Raw genomic sequence first — 21,179 nt, forward strand, 5'->3', positions numbered from 1 at the left:
TCCGGGAAAAGTAACCTTTCTTTGGCGGTTGCAGACCTGGACAGGTCTCGCGACATTTGCTCCCGCGAGATCTGCTTGCTCACTCTAGCGATGACATCCTCCTCCTCCTCCCCGCCGCCTTTCGGCAATCTTCGGCAGTCCCAGCCCCGACCAATCTGCACTCAGATGGCATGGATCAAGATCTCCCCCCGAACCCCGGTCCGCGCGGGGCGTCAGGCTGTAGCGGCGGGGTGCGAGCTGCACGAGGCCGACCGCAGCTGCACTGCGGACGGCCACGGGCTGGCGACGAGCAGTGAGCGTGGGCGGGGCAGGGGTAAGCCCGCTGAGTAGCGGCTCGATTGTTCTGGCCTGGCTATGGCGCCTCTCCTCCCCCCCGCCATGGCTCCCCGTGTCCCTGCTCCGCTCCTCTCAGTGAGTGAAAGTGGCCGCCGCCGCCGCCGGCCCAGCGCCCGCAGCCGCCTCAGCGCCGCCGCCATCTTGGGGTCCCAGGAGCCGCCGAGGGAGCGAGCTAGGAGCGTCCACGCCCAACGCAGTCACCGTCCCACGGCCTCAGAGAGCGAACCGCGGCTCCATCGTTGGCGGGGCGACCCCCCCCTCCGGACCCCGCCCGCACCCCGCCCCCCCTCCGCCGCCGCCGCGGCGGCGGGGCCCGGCGGCCCGAGGTGAGGCGACTAGACGTGGGCGGGCAAACGGAGGGGGGGGTTGTGTAGGCCCCATTGCGCCCCTCTCTGTGGGCGACGACTGGGCTGCGTCTTAAAGGGGCCGTCGCCCCCGGCCCTTGGATTTGTTGGGGTTAGTAGGGAGGATGGGTGTGGACACTCCCCGAAGGCTTGGGACCTCAGGGACCTGGGCCTCGTCCTTCCCCTCTCCTACCTCTGGAGACCCAGGGTCACGCGGTGACCTCAGACAGCTGAGGAAGCCCGTGGGGCGCCCACACGTGGGGAGTGTGTTAGATCAGGTGCACGTGGGACCCGGTGGGGCGGTGTCGGGCTAACACGTGTGTGGGTTTGGGGTGGGGAGGGGCAGGGCGGGGGTTGGTTGGGCTCGAGTGGGAACCTGGTGAGGGTTGCTGTATCTGTCCTTTTAAACAAATGAGCTAAAGGGCTTGATAGTGTGTCAGTTTATGGTGAGCAAGTTGGGATCTGGGTGAATGGTGCATGCTGCTTGTTGGTGTTGGGTGGGGGCAGCCTAACACGTGCACAGACTTAGGAGTGTGTAGGTGTCACCCCTTCTAGTGTTTTTGGCTTTTGTAGGGCGTCTAGGCAAATGTCATCCAGTTTGACGTTCCTTCTTGAGCTTGCTGTTGAAAACTACTTCCGTAAGTGGAAGCCCCCTACAGTTTAGGAGTGGGAGATTCTACGAAGGCACTCACTATTTTAGTTTAACGGCCAACTGTGCCGAATTCTTTGATTCGAACACTGTCTGGTTTTATGTTCGCGTACTTGTTGGTAGAATGGGAGACAAAATAGGAGGTTGATTTTGCTAACATCACAGGTAACCAATTTACTTTTCTAGTCGATGACTTTCATAATTTCTTTTCCCAAGGAAATTTTCACTGTGGTTTACAAGTGGTGGCTTTTTGTTATTTATCTTTAAAGTAACACCTTTATTGAAGTATAATTCACATACCAAAAAGCTCAGCCTTTTAAAGTGTACAGTTCCATGATTTTTAGTATACTGATAGATTTGTAGGGCTGTCACTGCTCTGTAACATCACTCCAAAAAGAAGGCCCCCTTAGCAGTTACTCCCCACTTCCCTTCCCCCAGCCCCTAGCAACCACTAGTCTCTTTTCTGTCTTTGTAGATTTGCCTATTCTGGATCTTTTGTATAAACAGAATCATACAATATGTGTCCCTTTGTGGCTGTCTTCTTTCACTTAACCATGTGTTCAAGGCTCATCCATGCTGTAGCATGTATCAGCACTTCGTTCCTTTTTATTGCCAAATAGTATTCCAACTCTGGTTGTGTTTTATGCTTTTAATTCTCAAGCTCTTCCTATAAAACATTAAGTTGAGATTATTATATATGGTAAACGTTGTATACTTACCAGATTCTAAAATGAATTTGTATTTTTAAGGATTAAATTCCATTATTTTAGTTTACTATGTTCTTTTCCTCTACATTTTGTTTCAGAAGAATCAGAATCAATTTTTAAAGGTCTGTGTTTTTTAATAGGAAATAACTAACTGTAAAGAGCACAAATTTAGAAAGTTTATGACTAATAAAAACGTTTTGAGTACATCAAGGTGGAAATGTGATTAAGTCTCAGCAACAGACCATAAACTATGGTGTTACAGCTTCACTTAGTGAAAGTTTGTCATAGTACTACCAAGGGAAGGTATCATAACAGCCTTTGACTGCTGTTAACTTGTGTAGACATAGGACTAGGGAAGTACTAATAGACGTCTTTTCTGCCCACAATGTTAAAACTGGCTTGGAGATTTAACATGTCAACATAAAAGTTCACACAAAATACAAACGCTGGGATGCAGTGAATTTTAGAGTGGACAGAATGGGATAAGGTTAATAGGAACCTTTGTGAAGGAAAATAAGTGAAGTTGATGACAAGTTTTTTTTGTTTGTTTGTTTTTGCGGTACGCGGGCCTCTCACTGTTGTGGCCTCTCCCGTTGCGGAGCAACAGGCTCCGGACGCGCAGGCTCAGCGGCCATGGCTCACGGGCCCAGCCGCTCCGCGGCATGTGGGATCTTCCCGGACCGGGGCACGAACCTGTGTCCCCTGCATCGGCAGGCGGACTCTCAACCACTGCGCCACCAGGGAAGCCCGATGACAAGTTTTAAAGTTGCATCTTAAGCATAAGGATTTTGATACGATAGGCTGTAGCTTGCAGAAGATAAGAGCTTATTTGTTAATACTTACTAAACACCTTAAATGGGCACTGATCCTAATCATGAGGGCCTCTGTTCTACCTAATACCATCACCTTGGAGGTTAGGATTTCAATACATGAGTTGGGGAGGCGGGGGGACACAAACATTTGGACCATAGCTGTACATTAAGTCAAATTCATTTGTACAAGCACTGGATTCACTTGCTAATCATAATACAGTAGGTTTGCTTAGGGTTGAAAAGTTGGTCACAAAGAAGTTTAATGCCTGGGTTTAATAAGTACATAAGAGAGATTTCCATGTGTGTTAGGTTAGAAGTAGGAGATCAGTAATAGCAAATGTAATTGACAAATTAGATACGAAAAAATCACTGGGTCTAAATGCTATCCTTTTTGCTGCACCATGCAGCTTGTGGGATTTTAGTTCCCTAACCAGGGATTGAACCTGCACCCTTGGCAGGCAAAGCGCAGAGTCCTAACCACTGGAGCACCAGGGAATTCCCCATATTTTATTTATTTTTTTATTTTGCGGTACGCGGGCCTCTCGCTGTTGTGGCCTCTCCCGTTGCGGAGCACAGGCTCCGGACGCGCAGGCTCAGTGGCCGTGGCTCACGGGCCCAGCTGCTCCGCGGCATGTGGGATCTTCCCAGACCGGGGCACAAACCTGTGTCCCCTGCATCGGCAGGCGGACTCTCAACCACTGCACCACCAGGGAAGCCCAGGAATTCCCCATATTTTTAACAAACTAGAGGACAATGAGTAAACTGTGTGACATGGCTTTGTAAACCTTCGTTACCAAGGATTGACAGATTGTGTGATGGTCTCTGGAGTAGCATTCTTACATTATTTATGTGCCCTAAACTCCTTTGTAGTCTAAAGAAACCTGTGAACCCCTTTTCATAAAAAGAATATGGCTTTTTAACTGTGTGAAATGTAGTTCACATTAAAAAAAATTTATGATGTAAGAAATTTGCTTTTTATTACTAAATAACAACTAGTGATAGTCCTGCTAATACTGCTGTGGTATGCTACCTACATTCAGAATTGAAGGAAATGTTAGTTTCAATTATAGGTTAGTGAAAATAAGGATGTAAGTTTTTTTCCATCCAAATTCTTGGACCCCAGTTTAAAGAGCCTTTGCCCTGGAGAGTCCCGGACACATAGCTAAGTCATTTCATATGCAGCAAATCAGGGGTTTCCGTAAGAAGTAGTAGGATTATTGGCTTAAATTCACGTTCACATGAACAGGACTTCTTAGGGGAAGAGCAAGTGATAATCTAGCTGAAGAGAAACTTGGTAGTATAATAGAAAGAGATTGGTCTTGGACTTCAAAAGACTTGAGTTAGAGTCCCGCTTAGCACTGGGTAAGTCAATGAACTTTTTTTTTTTAAACAAATTTATTTATTTTATTTATTTATTTTTGGCTGCGTTGGGTCTTTGTTGCTGCACGCCAGCTTCCTCTAGTTGTGGTGAGCAGGGGCTTCTTTTGTTGCAGAGCATGGGCTCTAGGCATGTGGGCTTCAGTAGTTGCAGCACATGGGCTCTAGAGCGCAGGCTCAGTAGTTGTGGCGCATGGGCTTAGTTGCTCCGCGGCATGTGGGAGCTTCCCGGACCAGGGATTGAACCCGTGTCCCCTGCATTGGCAGGCGGATTCTTAACCACTGCGCCACCAGGGAAGCCCTCAGTGAACTTTTTTGAGTTTCAGTTCTCCTTATGTGAGAATTTCACTTCTGAGATTAAATGACATCAACTATAAGACAGCATATTGAGGAATGTTAGTTTATTTTCATCTTTGAAGAACATATCAAAACTTTGACATACGTTTAGTTTTGATTTGGAAGAGGGGAAACTTACAGTAGGAAAGAACAACATGTATGTCATATAGGGTTTTCTCAGAGTATTCATGTATAGTGTTCAAGTTTTTGTAATGATACTAAAATTATTCATATTTCTTGTAAATATGAACAAGTAAGCTGCCTCTGGTTTTGCATGTGACAGCTGCCTTTTCTGGGCAAGAAGTTAGTAGCTGGGTAGGATAAACTGTGGGTAAATCTTTCATTCCTTGTGCATGAACAGAAAAATGGCTAGTGAACATCAATGTGGTAAAAAGCATACTAGGCCAAGTGGTCAGTTTATCGCTGAGATTGTTGCCTGAATATTACCAGAAAGTCCATCAAAATGTTAGTCACTCCTGAGAGAGGTATGAAAAATAAAATTTAGAAATGGGCTGTGTTATCCTGGTAGGAAACCACAGTACATCCACTCTTAGACTATTAAATTATTGCACCTCAGTGAAGAACAGATTAAGCAGGGGGGAGGTTTCCAGTATAAATGATGAAGGCAACGGTGATGCTTTCATATGAAGATAAATTTGACTCCGCAGTGGAGTGATGAAGACTGAGATGGACTATGATTAAATTGTATTAAATTAGGAAAAACGTGAAGAATAATCTGAAAATTAGAATTAGCTTGAAAGATGAATATTGTTTGACAGGTGTGTAGTGAGTGGTTTGTTTATGAAACTTAGTAGCACAGAAAGTGGTTAGAGCTCAAGAACAGACCAGACCCAATTTAAAGGTTGCAAAGCCAGATACTTTTTTCCAGCCCTAGTTCATTTCAGGTCAACAAACCATTTAATGATACTTGAACCTAATAGTTTATGAAACTCCTTATTCTCTTCATTCATTCACTCAATAAATATTTATTGAACACATAGTGAATGCTCTTTGATCTCCCAACAGTGATTTGTTGAGCATCTGCCACACTCAAGGGACTGTGGTAGACTCTGTGAGGGGTGTACAAATGAGTTAAACCAGTTATATGTATATGTATGGAGAGTACAGAGTTGCTCTGCAAAGAGAAACAGAATTATGCAAACTCTAAGTGCCATAGAGAAATATAAACCTAAATGTTTCTCTTGAAGTGCTGATATAAATTACACTAGTACTTAGTTTTGTTTGTTTTTTTAAAATATATTGAGAGATTCTTTTCATTTGTTTAAAGGCCCTAATCTGCCTTGTTAACAGAAGCATTGTAATCCAGTGGCCTTTTAGTGTAGCCAGACCCCTTCTAGGTTCTAGAGCCAGATGACCTGGGTTTGAATTTTAGCTCTTCCTCTTATTAATTGTGTGGCCTCTGGAGAGCTGTTTAAGCCTCAGTTTATTCATCTGTTAATTTAAGATAATAGTAATACCTGCTTCATAGAGGCCTGAAAATGCTTAGAATGGTACCTGGCACATAGTGCTCTCAACAAGTGTTAGCTATAATTATAAGTACTATTTTGTTTTGACAGTTTGATCTAGAGTTTTAGTTTGTAAAGTATTGAAATCAGAACCTTTTTATTATGAGTAGAAAATAAATCTTTTTTTAGATAACGCAGGTAAAAATACATCAATAAAGAAACTCATTATAATGCATTAACCTTTGTGTTTATGTAATAGATAGAAATGTCTCTCTATTTAAGATTATAACTCAAAGAGGTGATGGTTTACAACATTAAACTTTTTAGTTCAGGGTTTAAATATTTCTGTCCAGGTTGTCATTCTAATGTTAGTAATAGTTTGCCTTTTTTAGAATCATTCTTAGAATATACTAGTAAACCAGACTCTGCAGCAGGGCTTGCGAAAAGTTTTCTGTAAAGGGTCAAATAATAAATCTTAGGCTTTGCTGGTCATGCCTTCTCTGTTGCAGCTACTCAACTCTGCCATTGTATTGCAAAAGCAGCCATAGTCAATATGTAAATGAATGAGTCTGGCTGTGTTCCAATAAAACTCTATGGGTACTGAAATTTTAATTTCATATAATTTTCATATGTCCTGAAATATGGTTTTTTTCCAATTATTTCTTAGCTGTCAGGATTTATAAAAATGGGCAGCAGGCTGGATTTGACATGCCGGCCATACTCTGCCAACTCTTTTTTTTTTTTTTTTGCGGTACGAGGGCCTCTCACTGTTGTCACCTCTCTCGTTGCGGAGCACAGACTCCAGACGCGCAGGCTCTGCGGCCATGGCTCAGGGGCCTAGCCGCTCCATGGCATGTGGGATCTTCCCGGACTGGGGCACGAACCCGTGTTCCCTGCATCGGCAGACGAACTCTCAACCACTGCGCCACCAGGGAAGCCCACTCTGCCAACTCTTGCTCTACAGTCTTGGCTCTGCAACTCCCTGACTAGGTGATCTTGTGCTAGTTAATATTATTAAGGCTTTAATTCCATCTTTTAAATAGGGGTAATACATAATAGTGTTTACTTTATATATAGAGTTGTTGGAATAAATGAGATAATCCATGTGAAGTGCTTAGCACCATCCCTGACACAAAGTAAGTGTTTAATAAATGCTATAAATTTTTACTATCTAGTTGAATCCCCCTCATTTTACAGTGAGGCTCTTGGGACTCTGAAAGGATAACTGTTAGTCCTAAAGTCTGTTTGTGGCTTGTCAATAGCATTAAACGTATAGCTCTTCAGCTTCTCTTTCTACCCAACCATGCTGCTTCCATAGAGGATTGTAATACCATTTAATTAAATTAAAATGCTGCTTGATAAAACTATTCTATTGGATATAGTAGTGATGGATGGATGACATTATGCATTTGCCAAACTCATAGGGCTTTATAGCACAAAGAGTAAAGTTTAATGTGTCCAAATTAAGCAAAAATCATTTAGGAGGTTGAAGGATTCCAGGAAGGAATGCAGATTGTGACAAGAGAATCTAATGGTATTACAAATGTATGAAACAACCTTACTAAAGTGGGGAGGAAGGGAGTCCTGACCTGAGTAACCTTGGAAATGAGTGGAATCTAAGACAAGGAACTGCACATGAGCACTGCAGTCTAATTCATAAAATTGTGTTCTATGGGATTGCCACTTAATTCTGATACTGAAATACATATATACCACAATTGAACAATTAAGTAAATGGATGGCTGGAGACAGGCTTCTCACTGTTAGAGGGAGAATTTACAGATAAGCAAGGGGAGGAGGCTACAGTGTTCCTTGTGGTGATGGATTAGAGTTGGAGACATCAGTATGAAACCGTGTTTAGCTTAATACAGACACAGATGGTTGCATATTGAAACATTTATAGACATGTACATACATGGATTTATATACACACAGGTGTATTTCTGTACTCTGTCAGCTGAGAAGGTTAAAAGAAATCCAGGAGCATACCTAGTACCCAAATCTTGTTTTCTAATACCATTATCCAATAGAAGGAGCTAGAGCTCCTTGGAGAAATAGCTAATTGTAGGTTTGGGACAGGAAATATACAAGATGAGCCCGGAGCATCTTGTGCCAGAAGGTAAGGAAGTGCTCCAGCTACTACCACTATCACCACAACTCCACATTGAAGAGGATATGTCAGAGGAGCACAGGGGCCAACTGAAAGAGCTCCCAGTGGCCCAAACTGGAACGATTTGAGCAGCAAAATGAACAAAGCATCATTGAATTATAACCCATAAAATAAAATCGATATTTATGAATCTGTGTTGGTCTAAATAAATGATTGAATAAATGAATATACTGCTTGGAATATACTTCATTAGCATGGCTTTTTATGCCCTGGGAGCCTCTGGCTTGTGGGAGGTCCTTCAGATTAAATATTGGAGTAGTTAAGTATGTGGGACTTTGGAGTCAGACTTCTTGGATTCCGATCCTGGCTCTGTCACTTTCGGCTGTGTGACCTTTGGGGGGGACCTTAAGCTTAACTTTTTTGTCTGTAAAATAGGGATTATAATAGTATCTATGTCATAAAAGGATAAAATATGTGAACGTATATATGAAGTGTATATGCAAATAAAATATTCTGGCATGTGGCTCGCAATAGAAAGTGTGTACATAGTCTCCTTATTACAGTTGCATTTGATACAACAAAATCAAAAATTTGGATTCCCAGTTGGAATACTTTGTGATAAAGTCCCCCCACCCCCAGGCTTCTTGAATAGTGGAAAAAGTGTTTATTGAATGCCTAGTTTGATGTAAACATACCTGCCTTGTTCAAATTAACTGTGTATATTATATAGTGAAGACAATGAGAGTAATTATATATGGTGTTAATAAAATCATCACATGCCTAAGTGACCGAAATAGATATCTGACAATTGAAAAGCAAGCTCTGTTTAGTGTACAATTCAACTCATGCTTATTTACAGATGCTTCATCCCCAGGATGAATTACCTGAACCTTGATTTCTCAGACTTCCTGTGGAGAACACAGTTTTAGACAACTTCTCTGTTACCACCCACACTAGTTAGTGTCTTCACTGCAAAAATGAAAACTGACTTTTAGTATAGGAAAACTAAATAGAAAAGTGAATTTTGTAATATTGGCTGTTTATGAATGTCTCTTAGTTTTTATTCTCAATAATAAACTCTCACCATCACTTTTGTAATAGTGGACAGTTAACTATATGGAACTGATAACTAAATGAGCGCAGCTCTTTGTGTGAATCTGTATTTTCACAAATATCTATCAAATAAGCTAATGTTAACTTCACTGAGGAATGAACTGATTTACTCAAGATTTTTGGGCTGTGGATTCAGTCCTTTAGTTTCTCTTTTACAGGAGCATATTTTTCTCAGCTATCTCATTCCCTGAAAAAGGTAAGTGTTTTCATGCGTTTAGCTGTACAAGTTGTTGAAGTCACTGATTCTTCAGTAAGAGGGATCTTTAGCAGTGTTTTCAAATTTTTAATTTGATAAATTGTTATTAATTCAGATTGGGTGCTATTCACCAGAAGAGTTATGAAATATACTAGGGACCTCTAACATAGCCTAACTTAAAACAAGTTTTTTAAAAAAAATTATCATGTGAAAGGTCCACTGGCTACCTCAGGAAACATTTCCTCCCTTTTATATATATATATATATATATATTTTTTTTTTTTTGGCGGTACGCGGGCCTCTCAGTTGTGGTCTCTCCCGTTGCGGAGCACAGGCTACAGACGCGCAGGCTCAGCGGCTATGGCTCATGGGCCCAGCCGCTCCACAGCATGTGGGATCTTCCCAGACCAGGGCACGAACCCGTGTCCCCTGCATCGGCAGGCGGACTCTCAACCACTGCGCCACCAGGGAAGCCCTCTTTTATATTTTTTGATTTAATAATATTTACACCCTAGATGCTTAATTAATGGAGATTAAACTTGATGCTGTGTCTGTGGTGTATACTACAGAACTCCCTGGAGGCAGTTGTGCTAGTAAGCTATTTCTTTTATTATTCTGATAAAAAGTAATTTGTTCTCCATCTTGGTGAAGATACTCTTCTAGGAAGTTGAAAGTGTTCTTACCTAGAAGAAAGCAAATGCATTGTAATTGATTTTTTGTTGTTGTCATCCTTGGAAACATATTTCATTTGGTATGTATTCTGATTTCAGTGAGGAAAGAAAAGTAGGGAAGGGAAAATGTGGATAAGCACTTTTTTCTTTCTCACAATGTACCTATGAGGTAAGCCAAAATATCTTCTCTTTGCCATTTTAGAACTCACTGAAAGGGCCATCCTTTTTTAGCCGGGAGTTCTTCATTCCATTTAAAATGCAGGTGTAGGGACTTCCATGGCAGTCCAGTGATTAGGACTCTGTTTCACTGCCGTGGCCGAGTTCAATCCCTGGTTGGGAAACTCAGATCCTGCAAGCCGTGCAGTGCGGCCAAAAAAATGCAGATGTAATTTTTGTCTCTGAAAACTTTGTGCTTGGGCTTCCTTGGTGGTACAGTGGTTAAGAATCCACCTGCCAATGCAGGGGACACGGGTTCGAGCCCTGGTCCAGGAAGATCTCACATGCTGCGGAGCAACTAAGCCCGTGCCCCACAACTACTGAGCCTGCGCTCTAGAGCCCGCGTGCCACAACTACTGAAGCCTGTGTGCCTAGAGCCCGTGCTCTGCAACAAGAGAAGCCACCGCAATGAGAAGCCCGTGCACCTCAACAAAGAGTAGCCCCCACTCGCCACAACTAGAGAAACTACTCACACAGCAATGAAGACCCAACATGGCCAAATATAAATAAATTAAATAAATAAATTTTAAAAGAAGAAAAAAAACTTTGTGCTTTGGGGAACTCTGGGCTTATTAAATTGTACCTATGCTCTTACAGTAAGGAACCGTTCCTTTGGTTGAGGAGGTGGTTTCTGGCCTCCAAGTTGAGGGCTCTATCAGCCTATGCTCTTTGAAGGCAAGGTTTTCCCTCCTGCTGTTTAGTTCAGTTCTTGTACACAGTAGCTTCTTTAGCTTCTTAGTGAATATGGATGGTTTGAATGGAAAGTTTAGGTTCAGCTAGAATATTTAAAGAGTGCTTAATGATTTATTTACCTCTTTCCACATGTAGGGTGACCAAAAATTTATTGTTCTAACAGTAATGTGCTCAAACAAAACGTGGATACTTTTGGAAGTGAGAAGAGAGAGACTATTAGTAATTATGTTTCAGACAACAGGCATAAACTTGAACTGTCTTGGGCAAACCAACTAGGAGGTAGGGTCACCCTAGTCTTTTTGTTGTTTTATCATAGCAGAGTCTGTGGTAAAGAATTGGGTGGTGAAGAATTGGGGCTTTTGAGTCACTGATAATACATCCGAGTTCTAATTCTAGCTTGGGCAAGTTAATTAACCTAACTAAAATGAGAACACGGTTTAAATTACTGTGAGGATTAAACCATCTAGTATTATTATTATTTTTTGCGGTACGCGGGCCTCTCACTGTTGTGGCCTCTCCCGTTGCAGAGCACAGGCTCCGGATGCGCAGACTCAGTGGCCATGGCTCGTGGGCCCAGCCGCTCCGCGGCATGTGGGATCTTCCCGGACCGGGGCATGAACCCGTGTCCCCCTGCATCGGCAGGCGGACTCTCAACCACTGCGCCACCAGGGGAGACCCCAATCTAGTAGTATTAAAGCACCTAGGACAGAAAATTCACACTAGTGTGCTCTTATTCAGTGTTAAGTCCCTTGTCCTCTCCTCTCATCATGCCATAACGAGACTTTTTACTTTCAGCTGAGACTGGCTTTGAAAGCTTTTTTTATGGTTAAGATTATGTGAAACATTTCAGTGAATGCAGAACTGTTTTTTGGCTGAGCCATTGAGCTTATTTTTTGTTAAAGTTGTATAATTATGGTGGGCAGGAAATAATAGATCCTAGTTACTCTTACTCTTTCTCAAAACATTCATGAAAAACTTTTTCCCCGATTATTTTTTGTAGAATTGCTAAAAGATATTTTAATAGTTTATAAAATATAAACTATCTTATATAATATTTAATAGCAATAGAAAGAAGTCACTGGTAACCTTTATTTCAGCTAAATGGAATGATACAAGTAAGTTTTTTTGGTTAGAAAAAAATGATTTAAATGAGAATTTTATTAAGTTTCTTTTCAATATTTATACCATACAGAATTATGTATTTTCTTTTGGAATTTGAATTATTTTTCCCCCTGTATTTTTTATATTTTGCTAGTTTAATCCATTTTAATTACTTTTGATTTTAAAATTTTATTTATTTATTTATTTTTGGCTGCGTTGGGTCTTCATTGCTCTGCGCGGCTTTCTCTAGTGTGGCGAGCAGGGGCTACTCTTCACTGCAGTGCACGAGCTTCTCATTGCAGTGGCTTCTCGTCACGGAGCGTGGGCTCTAGGCACGCGGACTTTCAGTAGTTGTGGCACGTGGCCTCAGTAGTTGTGGCACGTGGCCTCAGTACTTGTGGCACGCAGGCTCTAGAGCACAGGCTTGGTAGTTGTGGTGCATGAGCTTTGTTGCTCTGCGGCATGTGGGATCTTCCCAGACCAGGGATCGAACCCCGTGTCCCCTGCATTGGCAGGTGGATTCTTAACTACTGTGCCACCAGGGAAACCCTAATTACTTGTGGTTTTTAAAAAAGGAAACTAAAGCAGTTTTTGTTGTACTTTGTGCATTAATACGAAGATCTACATTGTGAACCAAAGGGAAGTATTGTGGTACTAAAACTTCCAACTACTTCTGGTATTGCATGTGATTCCTTACTTAGTAAACAACAGATAATAAGGTAATGCAGAAAGACCTAGGGTAAAGAACAATCACAACGGTAATAGATACAACTAAGAAAACTTAGAGAAATGGGGATTATTTAGTATGTCCATTTAAGTATACAGTAAATTGTTGCTGCCTGTAAAATACTGGAGAGTTAGGGAAGATACTCTTGCTAATTTTAACAGCAAGGGATGCTGGTTTAAGCACAGCATGTGTTATGGGAGCTTTTAGTGTCTACTTACTTTTAGTACCTAGTAGCTTTTAGTATCCTGGTACTGGAGAAATACAAAAACTACTTTTAAGTGCCATGGCTAGAAATTGAATCCTAATCTAAGCTGCAAAAGGGAAAGTGTAATCGGGATCTGCTGGAGTAATTCTGGGTGGCCTTGGAACCCATCAGACTTCATGAGAATCCTGGTAAGGTTACAACGTTTGTGTTAAAGGGAATTTGCACCTTTATTTGGCATGGATATGGCAGAGAGGGCCACTACCCCTGATTACATATAATTTGCTGTAATACTCTCTCTACAGACTGATTTTTTTAATACCCTTGCAAACTGATAAAGAAAACAAGCAAAGAATGATTAACAATTTTTTTAATGTAGAAGTTTTTAATTTTGATGAAGTCAGTTTATCAATATTTTCTTTTATGGTTAGAGCTTCCTGCATCCTATCTAATTTTTACCTACATCAAGGTCACAAAGATATGTTCTTACGTTTTCTTTTAGAAGCTTTATCATTTTAACTTTTTATTTAAGTCTGATTCATCTCTCACTTCACTTTTGTGTATGGTATGAGGTGTAGGGGTTTGAGGTTCAATCTCTCCCCCTCCCCCTCCTCCATATAGATGTCCAGTGTTCCAGCACCATTTGTCAGAAAAACTCCTTTCTCTGTTGAATTGTTTTAGTGCCTTTGTCAAGAACAGTGTCACTGTGTAAGTGTGGGTCTCTTTCTGTACTCTATTCTGTACCATTGACTTGTCTATCCTTACACTAACGCGGTACCATCTTGATTACTGAAACTTTTAGTTAGTCTTGAAATCAGTGTAAACTCCAACTTTGGTCATCTTTTCCAAACTTGTTTGGACTATTCTAGATCCTTTGTATTTCCATAAAAATTTTATTTTATTTTATGTTATTTTTGGCTGCGTTGGGTCTTCGTTGCTGTGCACAGGCTTTCTCTAGTTTCGGTGAGTGGGGGCTACTCTTCGTTGCGGTGCGCGGGCTTCTCATTGCAGTGGTTTCTCTTGTTGCGGAGCACGGGCTTGGGCTCAGTAGTTGTGGCTTGCAGGCTCTAGAGCGCAGGCTCAGTAGTTGTGGTGCACAGGCTTAGTTGCTCTGCGGCATGTTGGATCTTCCCGGGCCAGGGCTCGAACCCATGTCCCCTGCGTTGGCAGGTGGATTCTTAACCACTGCGCCACCAGGGAAGCCCTATTTTATTTTACGTTTAAAAATATTTATTTATTTATTTGGTTCCACTGGGTCTTAGTTGCAGCAGGCAGGCTCCTTAGTTGTGGCTCACGGGCTCCTTAGTTGTGGCATGAGACCTCTTAGTTGTGGCATGCATGTGGGATCTAGTTCCTGGTGACCAGGGATTGAACCCGGGCCCCCTGCATTGGGAGCATGGAGTCCCAACCACTGTGCCACCAGGGAAGTCCCCATATAAATTTTAGACAGAGCTTGTTCGTTTCTTCAAAAACCCTTCTGGGATTTGGTTGAAAACTCTATACGTGAATTAGGGGAGAATGTACATGAAGGACGTAATAGTAATACATATATCTGGCAAAAGAATTATGTCTATGATACATCAAGGACTTCTATAACTCAGTAATAAGAAGACTAAAATTTTCTCAAATGTGGTCAAAAAACTTTAACAGACATTTCACAAGGGAATTTATACAAATGGCCATTAGGTGTGTGAAACGGTGCTCAACTTCATCAGTCATCAAGGATGTACAAATGAAAGCCACAGTGAGATATTATAATACCAAGTGTTGACAAAGATGGGAAGCAACTAGAATTCTTGCTCGTTGGTGGGAGTGTAAAATAGGAGAACCACTTTGGAAAATTGCTTGGTGGTTTCTTATAAGGGTAAACATATACCTACCTATGACCTAGAAGTTCCATTGCTAGGAATTTACCCAAAGAGAAACGAAAACCCAAATATCCATCAACAGGAGAATAGATAAACAAATTGTGGTTATATTCATTCTTGTAATGGAATCTGATTCAGCAACAAAAAGGAGTGAACTATATGTAGAAACATGGATGAATCTCAAAAGCATACTAAAAGAAAAAGAATCCAGACACAAAAGTATACATGCAGTATGATTCCCTTTATATAATAAATTTCTAGTCTTATAGCGGTTACAGGTGAGGATTCAGGAGTCAGATTGTCTAGATTCAAATCCACATTCCGTATTAAGTGGTATGACCTTGAGCAAGTTACTTAACATGTGTAAACCTTTGATTCCTTATCTGTAAGTGGGATAATAATAGTAACAGTCCTTTTAAACAGAAAATTGTTGGGTGGGTTCTATGTGTTGGAGGTATTATGCTACTGTTAGAATTTTGTAAGAACCCTCTATATGAGATTTAAATTTGTAAAGTGTTGCAAATATTTTTCACAGTTTATCATTTACTTTTTTTTTTTTTTTTTTTTTGCGGTACGCGGGCCTCTCACTGTTGTGGCCTCTTCCGTTGCGGAGCACAGGCTCCAGACGCGCACCGCGGCATGTGGGATCTTCCCAGACCAGGGCACGAACCTGTGTCCCCTGCGTCGGCAGGCGGACTCTCAACCACTGCGCCACCAGGGAAACCCTATCATTTACTTTTTAATTTTTTTAATTTTTTTTTTTATTTTTGGCTGTGTTGGGTCTTTGTTTCTGTGCGAGGGCTTTCTCTAGTTGCGGCGAGCGGGGGCCGCTCTTCATCACGGTGCGTGGTCCTCTCACTATCGCGGCATCTCTTGTTGCAGAGCACAGGCTCCAGACGCGCAGGCTCAGTAGTTGTGGCTCACGGGCCTAGTTGCTCCGCAGCATGTGGGATCTTCCCAGACCAGGACTCAAACCCGTGACCCCTGCCTTGGCAGGCGGATTCTCAACCACTGCACCACCAGGGAAGCCCCATCATTTACTTTTTAACTGTATTTTTTTTTTTTCTGTGCAGAAATGACACAGTTTAACATGTTTATTGAGATATAATTCCCAGTTGATAAAATTCACCATTTAAAATGTATATGGTTTTGGTATATTCTTTGGTTTTAATATGTTCACAGAGTTGCAACAATTAATTTCAGTGTCAGTTTAGAACATTTTCATCAGCCCCCAAAGAAACTCCTGCTTATTAGCAGTCACACCCCATTCCCCACTTACCCCTGTCCCAACCTTCTGTCCCACACAACCACTGATCATTTTTTTGTTTCTATAGAGCTGCCTTTCTGGATAGCTCATAAATGTAACCATACAGTATGAGGCCTTTGTTTACTGGCTTGTTTATTTAGCATAATATTTTCAAGGTTCATCTATGTTATAGCATCTGTTAGTATTCCATCTCTTTCTATTGACAAATAATATTCCATTGTATGGATATACCACATGTTACTTATCCATTCATCAGTTCGTGGACATTTGTGTTGTTTCCACCTTTTGGCTATTGTGAATATTACTATGAAGATTCATGTCTAAGTTTTTTTGTGGACCTATGTTTTCATTTCTCTTGGGTATACCTAGAAGTGGATTTGCTCGGTCAAAGGTTAACATATGTTTAACCTTTTGAGAAACTGTCAGGCTTTTCCCACATGGCCGCACCATTTTACATTCCCACTAGCAATGTATGAGTGTTCCAATTTCTCTACATCCTTGTCAACCCTTGTTACTATCTATCTTTTCTATTATAATCATTCTAGTGGGTTTTATTGTGTTTTTTTAATATAAATTTATTTATTTAATTATGGCTGTGTTGGGTCTTCGTTGCTGTGCGCGGGCTTTCTGTAGTTGCGGTGAGCAGGGGCTAGTGTTCGTTGTGGTGCGCAGGCTTCTCATTGTCGTGGCTTCTCTTGTTGCGGAGCATGGGCGCTAGGCACGCAGGCTTCAGTAATTGTGGCACATGGGCTCAGTAGTTGTGGCTTGCAGGCTTTAGAGCGCAGGCTCAGCAGTTGTGGCACACGAGCTTAATTGCTCCGTGGCATGTGGGATCTTCCTAGACCAGGGCTTGAACCCGTGTCCCCTGCATTGGCACGTGGATTCTTAACCATTGCGCCACCAGGGAAGCCCTTTATTGTGGTTTTGATTTGTATTTCCCTGATGGCTAATGATGTTAAATCATCTTTTTATGTGCTTATTAGCCATTGAAATAGCCCCTTGGGAGAAATATCTATTCACATCCTTTGCCCATTCTTAATTAATTAATTTCCTAAAAAAAAATTTTTGGCTGTGCCATGTGGCACATGGGATCTTAGTTTCCTGACCAGGGATTGAACCCGCGTCCCCTGCGGTAGAAGTGCAGAGTCTTAACCACTGGACCACTAGGGAAGTCCCCTTTGCCCATTTTTAAATTGGGTTACTTGTCTTTTTGTTACTGTGTTTTAAGAGCTTTTAAAAATATATTCTGGGAGACGCAAGAGGGAAGAGATATGGGAACATATGTATATGTATAACTGATTCACTTTGTTATAAAGCAGAACCTAACACACCATTGTAAAGCAATTATACCCCAATAAAGATGTTAAAAAATATATATATATATTCTGGGTATCAGTCCCTTATCAGATATGTGATTTGCAAATATTTCCTCCGATTTGTGAGTTTTCAGTTTCTTGATAGTATCATTTACAGCACTAAAGATATTAAGTCCAGTTTATCTGTTTTGCTGTTTGTTGATTTTGCTATTGGTATGTATCTAAGAAGCCGTTACCTCATCCAAGGTCATGAAGATTTGCCCTTATATTTTCTTCTAAGAGTTTTATAGTTTTTGCTCTTAAATTTAGGTCTGTGTTCTCTTTTGAGTTAATTTTTGTGTGTAGTGTAAGGAAGAGTTCCAACTTCATTCTTTTGCACGTTACTGTACAGTTGTCATGGCACCATTTGTTGAAAAGGCTGTTCTTTCCCCATTGGATTATCTTGACACCCTTGTGGGACATCAGTTGACTATAAATGTAAGGGTTTATTTCTGGACTCTCAATTGTTCCACTGATTTATATTTCTAGCCTTACGTCAGCAACACACATCTTAATACTTACTACAGCTGTGTAGTAAGTTTTTTGTTTTTTAAGTGAGTTCTGTCTCCACCTGTTTTTTTCTCTCTTTTTTTAAAAAATTATTTATTTTTGGCTACGTTGGGTCTTCGTTGTTGCGCGCGGGCTTTCTCTAGTTGCGGTGAGTGGGGGCTGGCTAGTCTTCATTGCAGTGCATGGGCTTCTCATTGCGGCGGCTTCTCTTGTTGTGGAGCTCGGGCTCTAGGCGCTTGGGCTTCAGTAGTTGTGGCATGCGGGCTCTAGAGTGCAGGCTCAGTAGTTGTGGTGCATGGGCTTAGCTGCTCCACGGCATGTGGGATCTTACTGGACCAGGTCTCGAACCCGTGTCCCCTGCATTGGCAGGCAGATTCTTAACCACTGCGCCACCAGGGAAGCCCCATGTAGTAAGTTTTGAAATCAGAAGTATGAATCCTCCAACTTTGTCATTTTCAAGATTGTTTTGGCTGTCCTAGGTCCCTTGCATTTACATATGAATGTTATTTTATTTTTATTTATTCTTTCGGCAATGCCATGGCTTGCAGGATCTTAGCTCCCTGACCAGGGATAGAAACCAGGTCACAGCAGTGAAAGTGCTGAGTCTTAACCATTGGACCACCAGGCAATTCCCTGAATTTTATAAAAATTTATTTATTTATTTTTGGCTGCATTGGGTCCTTGTTGCTGCGTGTGGGCCTCCTTTAGTTGCAGCGAGCGGGGGCCACTCCTCGCTTTGGTGCACGGGCTTCTCATTGTGGTGGCTTCTCCTGTTGCGGAGCACGGGCTCCAGTCGCGCAGGCTTCAGTAGTTGTGGTTCTCAGGCTCAGTAGTTGTGCCTTGTGGGCTCCAGAGCGCAAGCTCAGCAGTCGTGGTGTACAGGCTTAGCTACTCCACAGCATGTGGGGTCTTCCCAGACCAGGGCTCGAACCTGTGTCCCCTGCACTGGCAGGTGGATTCCCAGCCACTGCCAACCACTCCATGAATTTTAGAATCAGCTTGTCTATTTCTGCAAAAAAGGCAGCTTGGATTTTGTTTCGTTTTGTTTTATTTTTTGCGATACGCAGGCCTCTCACTGTTGTGGCCTCTCCCGTTGCGGAGCACAGGCTCCGGACGCGCAGGCCCAGCGGCCATGGCTCACGGGCCCAGCCGCTCTGCAGCATGTGGGATCTTCCCAGACCGGGGCACGAACCCGTGTCCCCTGCACCGGCAGGTGGACTCTCAACCACTGCGCCACCAGGGAAGCCCCATGAGTAATACTTTTTTCCTGAACTCCCATGGCACTTTATCTGTATGTCTCTTAAGTGACTTCCCATGTGTGCTTTTTATTGTGGTTATTTATGTTTGAGCCTTAAATTCCCTATTAGACTAAATTCTCTGAAGGAAATATGTTTTTCTACACTACACTTAGAGTTGAGCATTGAATAGCTGAATGAGTGAAATGTTGCTTTAATATTCATGTGAAAATAGCATCTCCGTTCTTTTTTTGGTCTTATTTCTGTCTTTTAAAATATTATGGAGTTTATTTATTTGGCCTGATCCTGCTATTTGTGCCATAGCTCTGCAAATTATCAGTGTAGCCTGTAGCTCTGATTCAGTAAATCACATTCAGTCGTAATAGGTTTGGGTTACAGATTGCCTGAGTTATGGGGGAGTGCAGGTGGGAATGCCAGTTACTTTGTTACCTTAATACTTGGCTTTTTATGTGAGCTACAGCCTATAACCTGCTACAGACTGTCTTTAGTCCTCTAAATGCTTTAAAGCTATAGTTGTTCCCATAAGAGCTGTACCTTTACTCAGCCTTTTGTGTGCTAGTATTGATAAATTTAGGAATTACTTCTTTTTTAAAAAAATTTATTTATTTTTATTTAGTTTATTTTATGTTTGGCTGCACTGGGTCTTCGTTGCTGTGCGCCGGCTTTCTCTAGTTGCGGAGAGCAGGGGCTACTCTTCCTTGCGGTGCGCGGGCTTCTTATTGCGGTTGCTTCTCCTGTTGAGCACAGGCTCTAGAGTGCAGACTCAGTAGTTGTGGCACGTGGGCTCAGTAGTTGTGGCTCGCGGGCTCTAGAGCGCAGGCTCAATAGTTGTGGCGCCCGGGTTTAGTTGCTCCGCGGCATGTGGGATCTTCCTGGACCAGGGCTCGAACCCATGTCCCCTGCATTGGCAGGCGGATTCTTAACCACTGCGCCACCAGGGAAGCCAGGAATTACTTCTTAAAGGCAGTTATGATTGAACTCTCTTTAGATATCTGACTAATTCAGTGATTCTCAATCTGGTCTTCTCTGAGATATTTCAATGAGTATTTTGCTGTAGAATAGTCAAATAAGTTGGGAATTTCTCTTGGAGAGAGACTAAGAGCACATTAGCATATTGAAGACTAAAGAATCTTAAGCCTGACTTCAATGCATTAATATTTTTAATATTCATGGTCATTTGTTAATATCTTGAGGTCGTACTCAGAGAAGCAAACTTTGGGAAATGCTTCTCTAAATGATTGGTATGAAACCAATTTGGGGTAGCATTTATAAAGAGAAATCAGAAGTGAAAATAGAGTTAAGTATGGAAAGTCTAAATGTGTAGGTCTTAAGACAAATACTTAATGGTCATAATTGTGACTGAGTATTTTATTAGGTGGTCATGATATATCACGTTCTTAACCATTGCTGTTAGGAAAAAAAGATTAAAAAAAAATTAAAATCCAAGCTAAAAACAGTTTCCTAGACTAGGCTACCGTTTGAACGGTGCCTCTTAGCTCATCTCTATTCAGAGATAGGGTGGCTTTCCCTCCAAGTAGGTATCTTTGTTAGGCTTTTCATTTGGAGGAAGATGGAAATTCTGTCCTCAGCTAAGAATTGGCAGTTGACGCAGGTGTCCTTCAGGTTCTTGTCTAGAAGTAACACCTTGATCTCTCACCTCCCTATATTTATCTAGGCTTGCCTGAGAGACAAATTTTAAGGAGGATTCCCTGAAAGATACTCAGTTCATGCATTCTCCTATTCTTGTTCAACAAGGATGGATACTGAATGATTGAACACATTCTGCTTAAGTTACCCGACTTTTGTTATCTTTTGATTTGTCTTATTTAAACTTTTGTCCCCAAATCATGTGTCCAGGATATGAGTA

At 41.9% G+C, this 21,179-nt stretch overlaps 1 protein-coding gene across 1 annotated transcript in view; it reads left to right on the forward strand.

Moving 5' to 3' along the window:
- The first annotated feature begins 354 nt into the window (after positions 1-354).
- The window catches only part of INO80 (INO80 complex ATPase subunit), a 129,806-nt gene continuing 108,981 nt past the window's right edge, over positions 355-21,179 (forward strand). Inside the window, exon 1 of the mRNA XM_029236942.1 lies at positions 355-662. The gene's annotated coding sequence lies outside the window, so the exon portion shown is untranslated. The remainder of the gene's footprint in view (positions 663-21,179) is intronic.

Source organism: Monodon monoceros, unplaced genomic scaffold (assembly GCF_005190385.1).
Source record: "Monodon monoceros isolate NGI ecotype Baffin Bay Population unplaced genomic scaffold, NGI_Narwhal_1 Super_Scaffold_21, whole genome shotgun sequence".
NCBI classification, from domain to species: Eukaryota; Metazoa; Chordata; class Mammalia; order Artiodactyla; family Monodontidae; genus Monodon; species Monodon monoceros.